This window comes from Pinus tabuliformis, chromosome 1_2 (assembly GCF_031772625.1).
Source record: "Pinus tabuliformis cultivar Carrire ecotype Pingquan chromosome 1_2, CPIR1, whole genome shotgun sequence".
Taxonomy (NCBI): domain Eukaryota; kingdom Viridiplantae; phylum Streptophyta; class Pinopsida; order Pinales; family Pinaceae; genus Pinus; species Pinus tabuliformis.
In genome coordinates, this window is record NC_142298.1 from 1,331,314,034 (window position 1) to 1,331,333,192 (window position 19,159).

General features: G+C 39.9%; 1 non-coding gene and 1 pseudogene across 1 annotated transcript; one reads left to right on the top strand and one right to left on the bottom strand.

Moving 5' to 3' along the window:
- The first annotated feature begins 7,520 nt into the window (after positions 1 to 7,520).
- TRNAE-CUC (transfer RNA glutamic acid (anticodon CUC)) lies at positions 7,521 to 7,593 on the top strand. Its single transcript has one exon. It is a non-coding gene; the product is annotated as a tRNA-Glu (tRNA).
- A 3,506-nt stretch (positions 7,594 to 11,099) lies between these two features.
- Positions 11,100 to 18,948, bottom strand: LOC149211115 (transcriptional corepressor LEUNIG pseudogene; annotated as a pseudogene).
- Between the last annotated feature and the right edge of the window lie 211 nt (positions 18,949 to 19,159).

The following is a 19,159-nucleotide window of genomic DNA, read 5'->3' on the forward strand; positions in this document are numbered from 1 at the left end:
ATATCACTTGTATTCAAACATTCTTATATAAATATATTATTTGTTCCATGTTGGACATTCTTATATTATATATGGTTTTATTCCATAGTTTCTCTTTGTTCCTCGTCACCTAAGACCTCGAAACTGTTCTGATTGATGGAGTAGAGGATTTAGTTTGAGAGGGCAACGATGAACTCTGCCCATACAACGTCTTATTTATGTACAATTTGTATTCACTGTTTTGATGGATGAGTGTAAGGGGCTGGGCCTTTCTCAATGTCTTTCCAAAATGGCCATGCTCATGGTAAACATTTCACTTGATCGAGAGATGCTTGTGGTTCAACTCTTTGGAGATGACACCAATGTTATCAGAGTTGGACCTTTCATTCAACCGATACAACCCAACAATGTGAACTAGATCAGAATCAGGGGAAAATGGGATAAAATCTGGGCCAAAAAAATTGTAGACCAAACAATACATAAATATACAAAATTTGAAAAAAAAAAAACATATATATTCATGTTCATCCATATGAATCCAAACCATTATACAAAAATATACAAAGTTTCTCATATAGATAACAAGGGCGCATATAACCCAAATAACACCAAAGTGCAATCCATCTCTAAACTAGAAATACATCAACAAAGAGGCTCTAGAGTCCAAAAAAATCATGCTACAACAAATACGTACATATCATCAAAATCACTGTCTGTATTGGGATCCTCATCATCAACATCACTCTCTAAGGATTAAAATAATATTGAAAAAGCTTAAAAGGTCAAATCGAGATTTTGTTTGAGTGATGGGAATGATGGCACCTAATCTTTGGGATTAGGAAAACCTATGTACATATTGTAAATAGAAAAATAAAAGAAATTGGAAGATGAAAGACATTGGGAGATGAAACCCAATAGTCTCCCCCTCCTTGTATATATCCTAGCTTTCTCTTAATGCAAAAAAACAATTTCATTCGTGGAGTTACTCCTGGCCTGACATGGTATCAGATTCAACCCCCATTTTTAGTTAACCTCTATCTTGTAACTCCTATTTTTCTGCCATATTCTATCCCTCTGTTCTTTGCCATATTCTCTACGAGATTTTGTGCATTCAAATCCCTTGGAGTTGTGTTGAACGTCCACTATGAGCACTGGTTTTTGAAGCGTTGAAATAACTGTGCGTGAGATCTTTTTCTTGAAAACCATGTATTGTATCCAATCATTGATTTGGAAACAAATATCTGTTGAAGAAGGGGTCATATTCCTCACTTTCACTGGTCGAATCTCTTGAGACAAAAATCGTGACTTAATTGCTACATTGAAACACTGGTTGAAATCACGCTGTGCTCACTGTGAGCCCGTGTGCCCTCGACCTCTGTTGAGCCCGTCATGCATTTGGAGGAGCACTGACTGTGCATTTGACTAATTAAATTCTGCGTTAACCGTGACCATGGTGGTTGTTCGTTGAATAATGGTATGTGTTTTTCTTTTGAAGGCCGTGTGATGGTGTCAAATATACTTTGAAAACCATGTATGCCATATAAAATGCGTTGGTTATGCTCCTTTTTGAAGGCCATATATAAAATTCAGCGTGGTAAATAACGTTATTTTGAAGATCGTATGATGGTTCATGCATAATTTGAAGTTTATGCATTCTAAATCCTTTTTTATATGTTGAGGCCATGGTATATAATATATGATGAACATATCTTCTTTTAAGGCCGTGGGCATGAATGGTGGGTAATGGTTCACATATATGGTGGGTATATATGGTATGAAGTTTGGTGTAATATGGAAAGAGAGTATGTTGATATATGTGATGTGTGGTAGGTTGATATATGTGATGAGTGGTATGTTATAATTTGAGTGGTTAGATATTATGAGTGGTAATATGCATAGAATATATGTTATATTAAAGTATTAAATTATTGACATAGGGAAGTTTTTCCACCTAAATAGAAGATATAAAGAAAGATTGTGTTTGTTTTGGAAATCAAAGAAAGATAGTCCTTTTTGTGATGCATTCACTCATCTCCATAGTGGGAGTAGTTCTCACCGACAAGGATAACTATCATGAGTGGTCCAAGAAGATAAAGCAGACCTTAATATTTAATGAGTTGTGGAAAATAATTTGTGAAGGAGAAGGAGACAATACACCTGAAAAGCCTATTTCAGACAAGGAGCTTTCCATTTGGGAAAACAAGAACAACAAGGCCTATGCCTTGATTGCATCGTCAATAAATGAAGAGCTGAGTTGTCATATTTCGCCATTTTCAAATGCTTTTGAAGCTTTAACACTCCAAGCTTGAAGTTGTTCAATTGATGATCAAGTTGTTCAGTCTTGAGTTGAAAAATGATGGCCCTTTTGCCTTAGCATCAGAAATAAGATCCATTATGCATGACATAAAAGCCACTGGTGTTGAAATAGATGTTCATCTCACAGCCTATGTCAAGGCATTATATCCCACTTATTCACATTATCTCGAGTCATTGCAAGCAAGTGGCAAACTTAAGGAGATTTCCTTTCACTCCCTTGAGAAGAAGTTTGCTGAAAGAGAGAAGGCTTTTGGGAAGAAGACAACTCCTCAGTCTTCTGAAGAAGTTGTGTACCTTGCATAGAAAGAAAAGAATCGTGCACATGATTCTCTAGAGGAAGAGGTGGCCGAAGAGGAAGAGGAAGAAAGACTTTTAGAGGCAGGGGGGCAAACATTTCCAAGGAGAAATGTCTGATTTTCATTGCATATAGTGTAACAGAAATAGACATGATGCTTCCACATGTAAGCTGCCTTGGGACAAAATTGAACAGGGAAGAAATGAAGAAAAAGGTAGAACACTTGGTAAAGGGAAAGGAAAAGCACCCGAGTGCGCTCATTATGTTGTGGCACATTGCAACATTGGAGTAACTGAAGACTTACTCAATGCTTCACTTGCTTCATGGAAAGATGCTTGGTTGCTTGATTCAGAGCAACTTGCCACATGAATTTCAAAAGAGATTTCTTTGAAGAATTCACTGACAATGTTGACAGAGCAATCTATTTTGTAGACAAGTCAAAACTTAAGCCATCGGACTTGGCACCATCAGGATCAAACTGCTTGGTTTTTTAGACTTTCTTCTACATGATGTTCTATACCTCCTGGAGTTGAAGAGAAACTTGCTGTCTTTGGTCTACATCCGCTAACAAGGACACTCCATTCACATATTTGATGGCAAGGTTTAAGTCAGAAAAACATCAGATCACTCACTTGTCATGACTGAGATAGAAGGAGAAAGACTTCTGAAGCTGCAAAGAACCTCAGCTCGTGCACATAACTTTTCATACAATTCTCACTATGATGAAGGAACACTTCCATTAAGTCTTTTATGGCGTGCTAGATTTGGGCACTTGAATTATGACAACCTTCGTTTGTTGAAGAAAAATGGTGTTACAGGTTTGCCTACAATTCCTAGGAAACTTAAGCAATGTGATGCGTGTATCTTAGGAATGCACAACAGACAATCATTTCATGATTCTCATTTTAGAGCACATAGAAGACTTGAACTCATTCATTCTGATTTATGTGGCCCAATGCTAGTTCTTTTTGCAAATGGTAATAAATATATGATGACATTTATTGATGACTACACCAGAATGTGTTGGGTTTATTTATTGAAGAACAAATTTGAAGCTTTTGAAACATTCAAGAACTTTCATGCATGGATTGAAAATGATGCACAATCTCATATTGGCTCTATTTGTACTGATAATGGAAAAGAATTTACTTCAAATGAATTTGAAAACTATCTTCGCCAACATGGGATCAAACATCAAACAACCGTTCCTTATAATCCTGTAATAGATCTGATCTGCAAATATGAGAAATGATACCAATATACTTAATAACTGTAAATAAACACCAGAAATAACAAGATTTGAATATAGAAATGCTTCTTTATTAATCAAAACCCTTAAGGTAGGGTAACACCATATATTCACTCCTTAAGGAACGATAATACTCCACAAGCCATATGCTTGTTCATACAATAATCCTTGACATCTCTTAATGGGGAGTCTTTAGCCTCTATATAGGCCTCATACATACAATACCATGGGTTATTACCATGGTTCCCTCAATACCATCTATCTAATACCATGGGCTTATCACATTATTGCTAGCTACTTGTGGTCCCGTACATGATGCGGGTTAACCATTTTATTTATTAACTATCGCCTATCCCATTATTACATTATTTCCTTGAGTACCTCCCTCTGTACCCCATGCTATCCCCCCTAGGTATACTACATTCCACCCCCCTTAAACATGTTTCGTCCCCGAAACATAAAAAGCACACAAATAATAAGATCTACTCAAAAGAGTAGTCCACTGGTACCATGCACGTGCATCTAGCCATCTAAGAGAAAGGTGAACCCTTGATCTAGTTGGTGCCTCGCTCGCTTGAGATGGAAGTTGTCCTTGGTGACTCTTCTGTGTTGGTGTTTTGTGTGTGGATCGTCGCTCCTCTCTATCTGTTATGTGGGGGTTGTTGTACTTGTTGCTGATTCGTTGCCATTGTAGGTTGTTTTCTTGCTGGGTGATGTGGGTGGTGATATGCTCGAGTTTTAACCAATGGTGTATCTTGCTTTAATTCACCACCTAATTGACCCTAATTGGTATCTGGTACATGTTGTGGCACCTGCTGTTGTTTCTTATCTTTCAGTATTACTTCAACCACGGATTCATCATCTAATGTGTCAGCGTCTGGAACATCTTTTTCTTCAGCCTCCTTGGAATCTCCCTGTTTATTGATGAAAATATCCTGTAATGTAATTTTTTTCTTTTTATACCAGAGCTTCAGGGATTTCTTCTGCACATTAATATTGATAGTACCATGTTGGCTTATATGGGCCTGACCCAGGTTTGAGAGAATTATTTAGCCAAACAAATCCTGCAGCTACCAGCCCTTTCGGCAACAGCCCGCGGAGCGCGGACTGAGCTCTCACCTGAGGTAGCAGGGGAGGGTGCTGGAACCAGGTTTCCGCACCCTAGGGATGTCTAGATGTGCTTTGGAGGCTTCGCGCACCGTTCTGCCGCCTCGCGCTACTCTGCTTCCGCGCAGATCTGAAACAGGGCTACTTTTCACTATTAATTACTTAATGATTTGTTATAGATCAGTTTTGCTTGTGAGGGTCTTTAAGAAAACATTTAATAAAGATAACTAGTGCGCGCACTTAACAGAGATACAAATTTGCATATATTCATAACATGAGCATATGCGCATAGATCAAACAGTTATATTAACCATACATTAACCAGATCCACAATAATTCAGATTTAACATAGTATTTCAGAATCAACTTATCTTTATTAACTTTCTTCACCAATACATCCAAATTCGTCCTGCGCACTCAGCTGCAAGGGTTCGCGCACACAGCTGCGGACTCTTCCAGGCCTCTGCGCACACAGCTGCAGAGCCTCTATCTACTACCCAATACCCTCGACTCGGACTTACAGACGCTTCAAGACTTTCCTTCTCAAAAACCCATTACATACCAGATCCAAGATTACATCCCAAAAAGCTACTTTCTACCCATAGAGCCTCGCTCTATTTATACCTTTCCATGGTCCGCGAACCATGGGCGGGCTGACTCAATTTACATTTCTTTACATTATTTTTGGGCGGACTATCCTTTGACTCAACTTATTACAAATCGCGCTCTGCGCATCCCGCGGAGTCTTTACCCTATCTTTACCCAAAATTTCGGGCTTTGTGCCTCATAATCGTTGTGCGGGGCTTCTTCTACCCAACAGTCCCCCAACACAATCATCGTGACTCGTCCTGAGTCACTCGGCTGGTGCGGGAATCTTCGCGCGGAGGTCAGTCAGCAACTTCTGCATATCACTTGTCCCTGCAACAAATTTGGCTGTGAGCCTCTGTACCTTCTCCAAGTGAGCCGCTAATGCATCCCTATCACTTGCAGTTGCTTGCTCGGTATCACACACTACCTGCATATGCGCTAACTTGCCTTCAATAGTTGTAGAGACGCTAAACGCTTCATCGAGCCAGGGCTGGATACGTTCTTTAAGTACTGCCTCCTGTTGCCGCACCGCGTCAACTTGGGCCTTGAGAGCCTGGGCCTCCTTCATTTTGGCCAACCGCTGCGTGATAGCGACCGTCTGTGCAGCCCCGCGAGCAGTGTCATAGGCCTGCTGTAACTCGCGCGCCTCGGTTTCCACTTGCTGTATGGTTGGGTCCTCCTGGAGGGATGTGAGTATATCGAGAGACTGACCTAGTAGTCCCGAGCATTCGCGAACAACGCTCCTCATTGTTTCCAATCCGGCTAGAATTTCGCCGCGGCGCCGTTCCCGTTCGGCTGGAGGTGTGGGTGGCCGTGCCTTGAGGCGGAGCTCTGCAATTTGTAACGTTAGTTCCTCCTGGGCTCTTGTGGCTTCCTCTTGGGCCGTGCGAAATCTGGCTGCCATGTGCTGAATCTTGGTAGCCGTTGGGAGGTCTTCGGGGATGGCTAGCTCTAGTACCGCGCTACACGCCTCCTTCACAGCTTGTTCTACTTCCTAGTATCGTGCGGCCAAGTCATCGTGCTGAAGAGTGACTTGTTCTAACTTTGCCTGCTGCTCTGTCAAGGTGTGGAAGGCGCGACCTTCCCTGTCACGAAGCTCATTAGTTACCCGCTCTTGCAGTTGGTATAGTATTTCTCTGGACAGGGCAGCCAGATTTAATCCCCAGCTACATTCTTCGCTTGCAGCTTCGGCGAGGATAGCGTCTGCTGGCAACGGTAGGGTGTTCGGTGTCCGCTCGGCGGCGGCTGTGTCTTCTGCTGGCTGTAGGGTGACCCTACCCGGGGTGCGCACCTGTAGTGCCTGCAACTGTGCTCGGATCTCCCCCAACACAGTTGTCTGCTCGGTGATGAGTTCGGTCAGTGTACTGGTGGGAACATTGCTCGCTGGCGGGCTACTGTCAATGAATTCTTTTTCCAAAGTCTTCGCGGTTTTGGACTTTTTTCGTGCGGCTGGTGATTCCTTACCGCACGATCGCTTGAGGTGGGCCTGTGTCTCTGTTTCCTGTTGTGGGTCCTGTTCCAAGTCTACTTCCTGATCTGCCTGGTTCTCTTCTGCTGTCGGGCTCTTGGTAGCCTCCTGCTGCAAAGCGGCCTGTTGTTCCTGACGTGTCTTTTCTGCCAGTTGAGTGAGTCACTGTTGTCGTTCCTTCTTCTGCTGTTGTGCTGCCATCCTGTCGAGAACGACCTTGTCTGGGGCGCGCCATTCTAGAGGCCATGCTGCTAATACCGCGTAAATGGCATCATCTGTGGCAATGAATGGAAGTGTGACCCATGATCGCTTTGGATCCTTTCGTGCCCGATATACAAGTGATGCATGTCCACTTTGAACTCGGCTGTGCTTTGGAAATTATTGTAGATCGTGGGAGACATGCGCGGTCTTCGAGCAATCTGTGTCCGGATATTCCCTTCCATGGAGGTCTAGAAGGCCCGAATTTCAGAAACCCTTGCTGCATCCTTTGTAGCCCCGAGCGAAAGATATCGCACTGCTCCGTTGTAGTCTAGTTGGTTAGGATACTCGGCTCTCACCTGAGAGACTCGGGTTCAAGTCCCGGCAATGGAACCATTTGTTTGCTTATATGGGCCTAACCTAGGTTCGAAAGAATTATTTAGCCAAACAAATCCCGCAACTACCGGCCCGTTTGGAAACAGCCCGCGGAATGCAGACTAAGGTCTCACCCGAAGTAGCAGGGGAGGGTGCTGGAACCAGGTTTCCGCACCCTAGGGATGTCTAGATGTGGTTTGAAGGCTTCGCGCACCGTTCTGCTGCCTTGCGCTACTCTGCTTCCGCGCAGATCTGAAACAGGGCTACTTTTCACTACTAATTACTTAATGATTTGTTATAGATCATTTTTTCTTGTGAGGGTCTTTAAGCAAACATTTAATCAAGATAACTAGTGCGTGCACTTAACAGAGATACAAATTTGCATATATTCATAACATGAGCATACGTGCATAGATCAAACAGTTATATTAACCATACATTAACCAGATCCGAAATTATTCAGATTTAACACAGTGTTTTAGAATCAATTTATCTTTATTAACTTTCCTCACTAATACATCCAGATCCGTCCTGCGCACTCAGCTGTAGGGGTCTGTGCACACAACTGCAAACTCTTCCAGGCCTCTGCGCACACAACTGCAGAGCCTCTATCTACTACCCAATACCCTCGACTCAGACTTACAGACGCTTCAAGACTTTCCTTCTCAAAAACCCATTACATGCCAGATCCAAGATTACATTCCAAAAAGCTACTTTCTACCCATAGAGCCTCGCTCTATTTATACCTTTCCATGGTCTGAAAACCATGGGCGGGCGACTCAATTTACATTTCTTTACATTGTTTTTGGGCGGACTATCCTTTGATTCAACTTATTACAAATCACGCTCCGCGCATCCCGCGAAGTCTTTACCTTATCTTTACCCAAAATTTCGGGCTTTGTGCCTCATAACCATTGCGCGGGGCTTCATCTACCCAACATACCAATAGATTTCATCCAAGGGTATCCCAAAACAACATCCACATTAACCATATTTGAAGCATAAAAATCAGAATGCAATACATACTTTTCCATAGAAATTTTCAAATCTTTATAAACTTGCACCTCCTCATTATGAACTTGTGTGTGCTCCATTTGTTTGGTTGGGACTTGCAATCTTTTAGCGAAATGAACATTAATAAAATTATACTTGCAACTAGGATTGATATACACAATTATCTTCTCTTTCTGAACACATCTATGAACTTGTAATAAGGGGATACCAGTAGAAAGTAACCCCACATGTTTCTCATTATCTTGTTTTCCAGCATGAGACCATTTGTCTAATAATAATTTTTCAAATTCTTCATTGGGCAGGTTTATACACTTCGTTCTATCAAGTGATTCCCACCATGTGACCGCCTCCTCTTTAAAATGAGTCACTACGAAACCTTTCCATCCTATTGGCCATAATGACTTTTCTCTTTCTATCAATTCTTCAATAGTAAGACCCTTATCGTTCCCTGTAAAAAATCTCTTGCTAGAAGCCATGAAGAGGGTTTTGAAAAAAAACACACACTTGGCGAAAATTAAAATGGCCACAGTTCGGTCAATATTGCTCAGAATCATTATTATGATCTGTTTTCGGAAATGGAATGACCATTCTGCATCTTCTCATGTGATAGAAATCCCGATCTAGGCACTGAAATTCCATATTTGTGCTGCAACTGTCCCACTGTCACAAAAAATTCTGAAAAAGCGCTGATTTTAGATCAGCGATATCTCCCTCATCTGGACTTCGATTCGATCGATTTTTTTTTGAAATTGGGTAATTTTTCAAGAGGATCTCAGGTCTGCAATTTTTTTCTCAAAATTCCCCACAAAAACGACAAAAATTAACTGGAGATCCGCCGTCCACAAATTTTCGTCAAAACATTTCTGCAACACAGCTGATTTTTAAATCTGTGATATCTCCCTCATCTAGACTTCGATTCGACTGATTCTTTTTTGAAATTGGGTATTTTTGCGCAAAGAATCTAGATCTACAATTAGATTATGCAAATTTTGCACCAGAACTTATAGATCTGATCTACAAACTCGCCGCCTAAAAAATTCCCGCAAAAAATAAAAAAATTCTCCGCTTTTCCCAAGAAAGTGCTCTGATACCACTTGTAATAGAGTTGACCTGCAAATGTATAAGAATATAAATATGCCCAAAAATAACAAGATAGAAATGATTCTTTATTGGTATCAAACCCTTGAGGTAGGGCAACATTATACAATCACTCTTTAAGGAATGAGAATACTCTACAAGCCATAATGCTTGTTCATACAATAATCCTTAACATCTCTCCATGGGGAGTCTTGAGCCTCTATATAGGCCTCATAAATACAATAACATGGGTCGTTACCATGGTTTCCTCAATACCATCTATCTAATACCATGGGCTTATCACATTATTGCTAACTACTTGTGGTCCCTTACATGATGTGTGGGTTAAACACTTTATTTATTAACTATGGCCCATCCCATTATTACATTATTCTCTTGGGTACCTCCCTCGGTACCCCATACTATCCCCCTTAGGTATACTACATCGCCAATGTAACAAAGTAGCTGAAAGAATGAACAGGACAATCTTAAATATGGTACATTCAATGATAATTTTCAAGAATGTTAAGCTGATGTTTTGGGTTGATGCAGTTCTATGTGATGTGTATATAAAGAATAGGTGTCCATCTCATGTTACAAAAAACAAGATTCCCTATGAAATGTGGTATGGCCACATTTCTTCGGCGAGACATCTTAGGGTTTTTGGTTCCACCTGTTATGCCTTGATACCAAAGGAACAAAAAAACAAACTCAGTGCAAGGAGTCACAAATGTATCTTCTTGGGGTACTCAAATACCTCTAAAGCATACCGTCTCTATGATGAAGTTAATAAGAAGTTTACAATATCTAGAGATGTGATCTTTCTTGAATCTTCCAAGACTGAAAATGTTGTTGAGCGACAACTTGATCACTTGGATAGATTTGTACATGCAAAGTATTTTCAAGAATTTGATAATGAGATTCCACATCTTGAATGGGGGATCCCTATACTGGATCAATCTGTAGAATCTTCTTCTGAAGCACTCTCTCCCTTTCATGAAGCTCCAACCATTGATCAAGATGACACTTTGAATGATGTGATTGACATAATTGGGAGGCTAAATCTTGATTCAACCCCATCTCAGTCAATTGAGCAACTATTATGAATATAATTCATAACAACTAAACTAAATAAATTTAATGTAAATATTAAATAATCAAATATTGGTTATGTTAAATAGTCATTAGTTAAGTGAAAAGGCATGTCTAAAAAGACATGCCCAGTCACGAAAGGACATCGACTTAGATATATATATGCGGGTCCTCATTGTAACATTCATTACTTGTACATTTTATATATTAATAAATTATTATTACAAATACCTTTGTGTATTTTTACGTTAAAGTCAACAAGCTATCAGTTTTTATGCTTTAGTGGTATCAAAACATTGTAAACAACTCTCTGTTCTTACTAAAAGATTCCACTGTTCAAACTAATATGAAATTGTTGTCAACAAATTGTCTGCAGATTTGAGGGTTCTTGTATTGATAGAATTATCATAACACCATGTTGGAGTCTCATTATTCTGCTTATAAGCATGGTACACTTTTAACATCGTCAGATGATCGCCATCAATGTGCGCAAATCGAGCTTTTGCTGCATCTGCAGCTTCTTGAATGTCCCTAGGCTGCAGAAAGCAACTGAACTCCGAAAATGAAAACCCTTTGCTAACATTCATACACCGACCTACTGTATCCCTAGCATCTGTATCATCATGAGATAGAAATGACTCCACATTATCATCCAAGGACCCCTCTTCCACAAAGCGATCTATATCAGCTAGAGGATTGGATGGTGAAGCAAGGGCCCCAGATCCGTCAGATCCATACATTATCAACGTCTTAGATGAGCTGCCACTATTCTGCAATGCACCAGCCATGGACATTACATCTCCAAGGGTATGAGTAGATGGAGTCGGAGGTGCAGAACTTGGGGATGGACCAGTAGTATTTGCAGTTCCTGAGCTATTAGCTGGACCAGAAGATGACCCAGGCTGCTTTCTTTTTCTTCCATTTTGACCCTTAGATGCAGCCTGATCATTTCCACGAAAAGAGTTTGACATACTCCCCTCAACTGAAACACCAGCAACACCAAGTTTCTCTTGCTACTGCTGCTGATGGCTAGTAACCTGGGACTGCTGGTTTGACAGAGCCTGCTGTTGAAGTTGTTGTTGATTGCTTTGCTGCTACTGCTATTGGATTTGAACTATTTTCATCTTCAATATGATGTCTGCTTCAGGTCATGGTAGTGGAGACCCAACATTCTGGGTCATGTCACCAACAACATTAGTTTGGCCATCCTTGCCTGCAACAACTTTCCTGTTACTTAGAAGCATCTGAATTCTTCTGCTTTCCATATCACCAAAATTAGAACATGGTGTAGATGTCAAATTTCCTTGGGCTTGTGCTTGGAGAAAAAGTTGTTGTTGCTGCGGAGTTAACATCTGAATATGATGATATTGATGTGGAGATTGAATGAAAGATTTCTGTGTTGGTAGAAGTCCCGGTCGAAGTTGGTCAAGACCTGTCAGGGGCCAGCGTTTCAAAGGTAGATTATTTCCTCCTTGATTTGCACCTGGGCTTAATAAATTTGGTTTTGAATGGCCAACTCCAGGTACTCCAAATAATGAAGAATCTGAAGTGCCAGATCTCGGTTTTGATGTCCTGTGTGGCTACAGGAAGTTGTTGGTTATGAGCCTGAACTTGCTGAAGAGCAACTGCCATATTACCTGTTGTATTATGTAAAACTTGCCCCGAAGGCTGCCCAGGTGTGGTTGCTGACTTCAGTATATTTGTCTGGTTTGCATCTAGTAGCTGACCAACATTGTCTCCAAACCTCTTATCGATCCATCGTCCGTGGAATCTCTCTGATGCGGTAACTTTAGAAATTCCTCATACATCTTTGTTGCCATGGCATTCACTGTCCCCTGGTTTTGTCGGATAAGGGAATCACTATCGACTAATCCATTGGCATAACCATTTAAAAGATGCCCCCATCTCTGCGTTGTTGTTGTTGTTGTTGTTCATTTTCTTGTTTCTCAAGATAATCCTCAGCCACATTATCTTCATTATTTTCTGCAACACCTTCATTTTCAACATTATCATCATTCTGATCAAAATATTCTTTTCCTGCTTCATTTAGTTTTGTTTCTTCATTGTTGCTATTATCTTCCTTATTATCGATTTCCTCTCAACATGCTTTAACTTCCGCAATTGATTTTTCAAAGTGCTGAAATGCTTCTTGAATTTTACTAATCTGCTCAATGCATTCAAGACGTGAATGTAATGGCACATTGTGCGGCGAACAACGTTCAAATACCTGCATGATTATATTGTGCGCCATGGATCTGATACCACTGAAGCATAAAAACTGATAGCTTATTGACTTTAACATAAAAATACACAAAGGTATTTGTAATAATAATTTATTAATATATAAAATGTACAAGTGATGAATGTTACAATGAGGACCCACATATATATATCTAAGTCGGTGTCCTTTCATCACTGGGCATGTCTTTTTAGACATGCTTTTTCACTTAACTAATGAGTATTTAACATAACCAATATTTGATTATTTAATAGTTACATTAATTTTATTTAGTTTACTTGTTATGAATTATATTCATAACAGCAGCCTGGGCCATCTCAAAGAGTTCCTCCATAATGGTTGACAAAGACACTTGAAAGTGTTCATCTTGATGAGGTTGGAAAGACATGAACAAGAAGCTCTGTTAGACAAAATGGAGCTGATGTAGATGATCTTGATTCACCTGTTGATATGGATGTTTTTTATGATTGTGAACTAAATTTGTCTACAGATTTTGAACCAACTTCCTTCAAAGAAGCCGCTTTTCGTGATGAACAGAAAGAAGCGATGAAAAAAGAATATGATGCTTTGATAAAGAATGGCACCTGGAAGCTGGTTGATCCTCCATTGGGAACCAAGCCAATAGGCTGCAAGTGGGTCTTCAAGGACAAGTATAAAGCAGATGGCTCACTTGACAAGCATAAGGCTAGGCTTGTGGCAAAAGGTATTGCACAGAAGGAAGGGGTCGATTATGAGGAGACTTTTGCCTCGCTACCATCCAGACACTCTTTTCCTATGCAACTCAAAACAGTTGGAAAGTCCATCAAATGGATGTAAAAATTGCTTTCTTGAATGGAAATATGAAAAAGTGTTGGAAATACTGAGAGGGGGGTGAATCAATATTTCTTTTCAATTGTTATTGTTACCAATTTAGATTCCTTACAATTTAATCGAAGAAATGATTTTATTATATATAGAAAAGGATTGAATACAATATTTGATGAATTTTTCCAAGCACCAACTTGGACTTTGATGAGACTCCAACCTCTAGGGCTTCGACCCTATCTTACCAAGGCACCAACCTTCAATTTAGGAGCACCAACTCCAAGGACACCAATCCTTTCAATTCTGAGGCACCAACCCCAAGGGCTTCGATCCTATAGTTTTACTTTGTCAAGAAATGTTTGATTGTATTATACTGCTCCCAAGGACTTCTTTACCAAACCTTGTCCTTGTAGTCTTTGTAATAGGTCGCTGTTTTCCATATGGCTTCACTTCGGGTCCGAGCCTTCCAAGATGAACCCGGTCAAAAGATTTGTCTTCCCGCTTTGTCTTCGACTTCCTTCTTTGCTCGGCCTTTGGCTTCTGCTGCACCTTCGGCGTCTGCTAGACCTTCAGCTTCTCAACCTTCAACTTCCTCTGTTTCTTCAAGTTCATGAGTTGTGAGTTGTTTCACTTTCTCTGTAATGGATACCCGAGATCAATATTCTTCAACTTTAATGTTTCAGTGTATTTCTCCTCTGATCGACCTTTGGCTTCTTCTCCTTTGTTTCTGCTCGTCCTTTGGCTTTCTTCAAGTTCACGAGTTCTATGTATTCTGATGCATGAGATCGATGCTTAAGGTGAGGTATTTATCTTGTATTTATATAGGTTTCACCAATACCCAGAGGATGCGTCCATTTGGAAGGAGAGGCCGACTTATCCAATTACTCAAAAACTTGTTTATTTATCAAACATTTCATAGGAGAGACCATACCCATATGAGGTCCCACATCCACGTCATCAATTGCAATCACAACTCGTGAAAATCCCGCAACCGCAACCCTATGGCTTGACGATATAACATCTCAATACCCCTACTGCCGATGGAGCGGATGCGATATAGTATCAAACAACTGTTAATTGATCCGTCGGGTCCACAGCTTCATTGCAATCGGCGTTTTGATGTGACATCCTTTAAGATTTTGCGATATGACAATTTCGATAGGTGGATGCGATATTTTATTAAAGTGCATTATAGTGGTTCAAAGAGTTCGTAATACATATCACATCATGGGTTTGGAGTTGTGGCACATAATAGATCTGCCGGTAAAGCCGCCGATGTAATACTACCGATATGTTAAACATCGATGTGTTTTATTATATGCATTGCGAATTTTAATGGGTTTCCATGGTTTAATACTCCCTCCGCTTGTTTCTTCAATATCACTGTTAACTCCTTTGTTAATCATTGTTTTATGCTCCTCCGCTGCGTGTTCCTTTTTTCTATTTAGCTCTTTCTCTGCTGCGTGTTCCTCTTTGCTCCTTCCGATGAACTTCTTCCTCTTACTCTTTGGGTTCACGATGATTTCCAATGGCTTTCCTCCTTAGCTTATATCTCCTGTTGCTTCATGGATCTGCTCTGCTTGGCTTCACATCATCATTTAGTATCCAGAATATTTCCATATGGACATCAATGACAATCTAAATCAACAAAGATAATGTTTTTATGTCCCAAACATAAGGATTTGTTGTGAAAGGTCAGGAGCACAAAGTATGTGAGCTTGTAAAATCATTGTATGGCCTCAAGCAAGCACTGCGAGCCTGGTACGAGAAATCAACTGAGCATCTTTTGAAACTCAATTTCAAACATTATGATCTTGATGATGCAACTTTGTTTATCAAGAAAGTTGGAAAAACAATTGTGTATCTTGTGGTATATGTAGATGATCTTCTGATGACATGAAACAATGAGAATTACATTGCATCCATAAAGAAAGAGTTGAGGAAATGTTTTGAAATGAAAAATTTGGACTATGTTCACTACTATCTTGGTATTGAAGTAACACAACATCTGAAGTCTATATTCCTCTCTCAGAAGAATTACATTGGAGATCCGTTGAATAGGTTTGGCATGACTGAGTGCAATCCTTTGACTACTATAATGGAATAGAATTTAAAGCTCACATCCATTGAAGGAAAAGAATTTGAGGATGCAACAAAGTATAGACAACTCATAGGAAGTCTCAAAGACCGAACACTTCATTCGTTGTTGGAATCCTCTCCAGGTTTATGCAAAATCCTTGTGAGGGTCATTGGTCTGCTGCAAAAAGCGTTCTAAAGCACTTGAAGGGAACTCAAGACTTTGGACTCAAGTATACACAGGTGGATGACTTCAGCTTGATTGGATACTCTAATTTAGATTTCGATGGAGATAAGGAAATTGGATTATCTACTTTAGGCTATGTTATGAGTCTTGGATCATGAGACGTCTCTTGGAGGTCACACAAATAATCAGTTCCAACAGATTCCAAAATTGAGGCAGAATATGTGGCAACAACTGAAGCAAAAAAGGAAATTGTGTGGCTCAAGAAAATTCTGGAGGATTTGCAGGAGAAATAAGTGCATTCAACTCCTCTTTTGATTGATAACACTAACACGATAAAGTTGGCTAAAAACCCAAAGTTCCATGATTGAACCAAGCATACCAATACAAAGTATCATTTGATTTGACAGCATGTTGAGGCCAAGACAATCCACCTACGACATTATTCCACAAATGAGAATATTGTAGGCATCTTCACCAAATCGCTTGGAAGGAAAAAGTTTGAAAGATTCAGAATGATGGTTGGACTTACCGACATCCCTTTAGGTTAAGGGGAGGACGTTGACACCTAATATTTGGGATTAGGAAAATATATGTACATATTGTAAATAAAAAAATAAAAGAAATTGGAAGACAGAGAGACATTGGGAGATAAAACCCAATAGTCTCCCTCTTCTTGTATGTATCCAAGCTTTCTCTTAATGCAATTTTTTTTTTCATTCGTGGAGTTACTCTTAGATTGACAAGGTACTTTTTTACTAGGGTCATGATAGAGGAGTTCAACAATCATTGCCATTAACATCGAGGTACATAGAGGGCTTGGTATATGTTAAGTCTGTTGGATTTTGAGTGGGATCTAAAATTCTACTCTCCATATGAAATCCAATGAGGTTAGAATCACTCTCAAACATCTCGAGTCAACTAATGGTAATGTTAAAAATTTAAGAATTTAACATTTACATTTAATCATAAACAATTAAATTTAATCATATATAATAATAAAATTAACCAAACTAACTTTTGAATTTCCCTTTCCCTATCCCTCGGTCCAAGTACAATTTCCTGGTCAAACTTAGCCGTTTCCTGGTCAAATATAGTCGTTTCCTGGTCCAATATAGTCATTGGATGATCTGCTCTCTCTATTTAATCCGTTGCCATGGTTTGGTTCTTCAACTTGTCCTGACGATGAACCACACTTGTTGGTTCGAAACGCGTCGACAAATGAATCATGATGTGATTTTCGCCGAAACATCTTCTCAATATTACCATTATTACATAGCATTAGTAAGGCCCTTTGGTTGAATATTAGGCTACCCACTCATATATTATTCTTAAAAAAAAATGCATTCCAAGGGTCTTGAGTCGCATTGTACAAAACTGATTAGTTCCATATAGAACTGGCCTTTTTCGGTCCGTGGGACTGCTTCAATTCAATTTCATCTAAAAAGCGGTTCTATTGGCTGGTTTAGTGCAGTCCAGATTAGTTCTTATAACACTAGATGACACCAATCATCGAGGTTCAGTTGGATAACTTCCAAAATATGTTAGTTTTTGATGGATATAGTAGCATCAAACATGTGTTCTATTCTCGAAGGTGTCAAAATGGCTAAAAAACACAATATCTCCAAAACCCAAAAAGGGTTTCAAGAGAACACACTTAGAAACCTCTAAAATAAATTAATTGACCGATAATTAAAATGTTCCCAAGTATAAGTTAGTAAAATTGTTTAATTAATGGGTATTAATAGAGAAAATCGATTTTTCTCTAGAGACTTCCAAAAAAGTGACATGACAGAGTCTAAGATGACCTGAGCCATCAATCGAGATTAGATCTTGGCCCTTGATGCTCCAACAAGAGATTATAAGAACAGGTTGAAGGGATTGGAGAAGACACACCGAGTGAGCAAGGTAGTTCGAATTACCCAGTTTGCAGTATTAAACAGGCACTGTTCGAGCCAAGGGAGAGATAGCAGCAAGGGTTTGTAGCAGTGGGAATTTCTAGAAAAATTCTCATGAGTTTTTCTAGTGGTTCAGAGTAAGGACAGGAGGCCGAATTATCCAGTAGAGGAGGCCGTATTCTATAGTGCGAGTTGTCGGAAGGAGTATCGATTAAATTTCTAGTGCTTGGATCTAGTCCTAGGAGGTAGAGCAATTTTTTTTTCCAGAGATAGGAATGAAATCCATATAGGTTTCAGTGCACATTTTCATTTAGTGGTGCAAGTACTAGGAAGGAGTGCAAGTGGCCAAGGAAAGGTCGGATTGATGTGCTGAGAGGGAACATAATTTTCCTAGTATATTTATAGTTGAGATAGATTGCCGGAGCTAAGCTGGAATGCTTGGTTTGTTCGCTCACGTTCAAAATACTCAGAAACTTTAATGTTTATTTCTTTTTTTAACCTGAATGATTATATATTTATATTAAAAATCATGCCTGTTCACAACAAAAACCAGAATTTACATCAAAATAACCAAGCCTTCAAAGAGTTGGTGGTGTTTCATTTGTTCTGCAATTCTGCTACTGAGGATGTGTCTATTCTGCCCACAAAAGTTCCTCATTCCGGTGCTCTTACAACTATATATACTACAAAATTGAGACAATAGATATATACATTTACATTGCATCATATAGATAATGGGTGAAAAAAGGAAACATGTGAGATTAGATGTCCATTGGTGTTGGATTGTTTAGGTCCATGCCAAAAAAGACTTCTTCAGAGCCTTTGTTGTTGTCCTGTTCGGTCGTAGCCTCCATGACTTCCTCTGTGCTATCCTCCATGGTTTCCACTTTGAGCTTCAGTTGCTCGAGTTGTTGCCTCAGTGCATCAACCTCATCTTCCAATGCTTGAATGCGCTCTCGTTTTTCCAACTCCTTGTCCTGCATTGCCATGTTCTCATGGAGTTGTTGATGCATACTGCGTTGTAGTTCAACTAGAGCCTCTCTCAGCTCCCAATGATCCTGCACACAAGTGATGCAGGATGGTCTATTCCTTCCACCCGTCAGAGAAGAGCCAAGTCACAGCCCTCCAGACCTCGGCCTGTCACTGCCCCAGGATCTCGACCATGAACAGGTTTCAGCGTTCTATACTAGCCTCCATTTT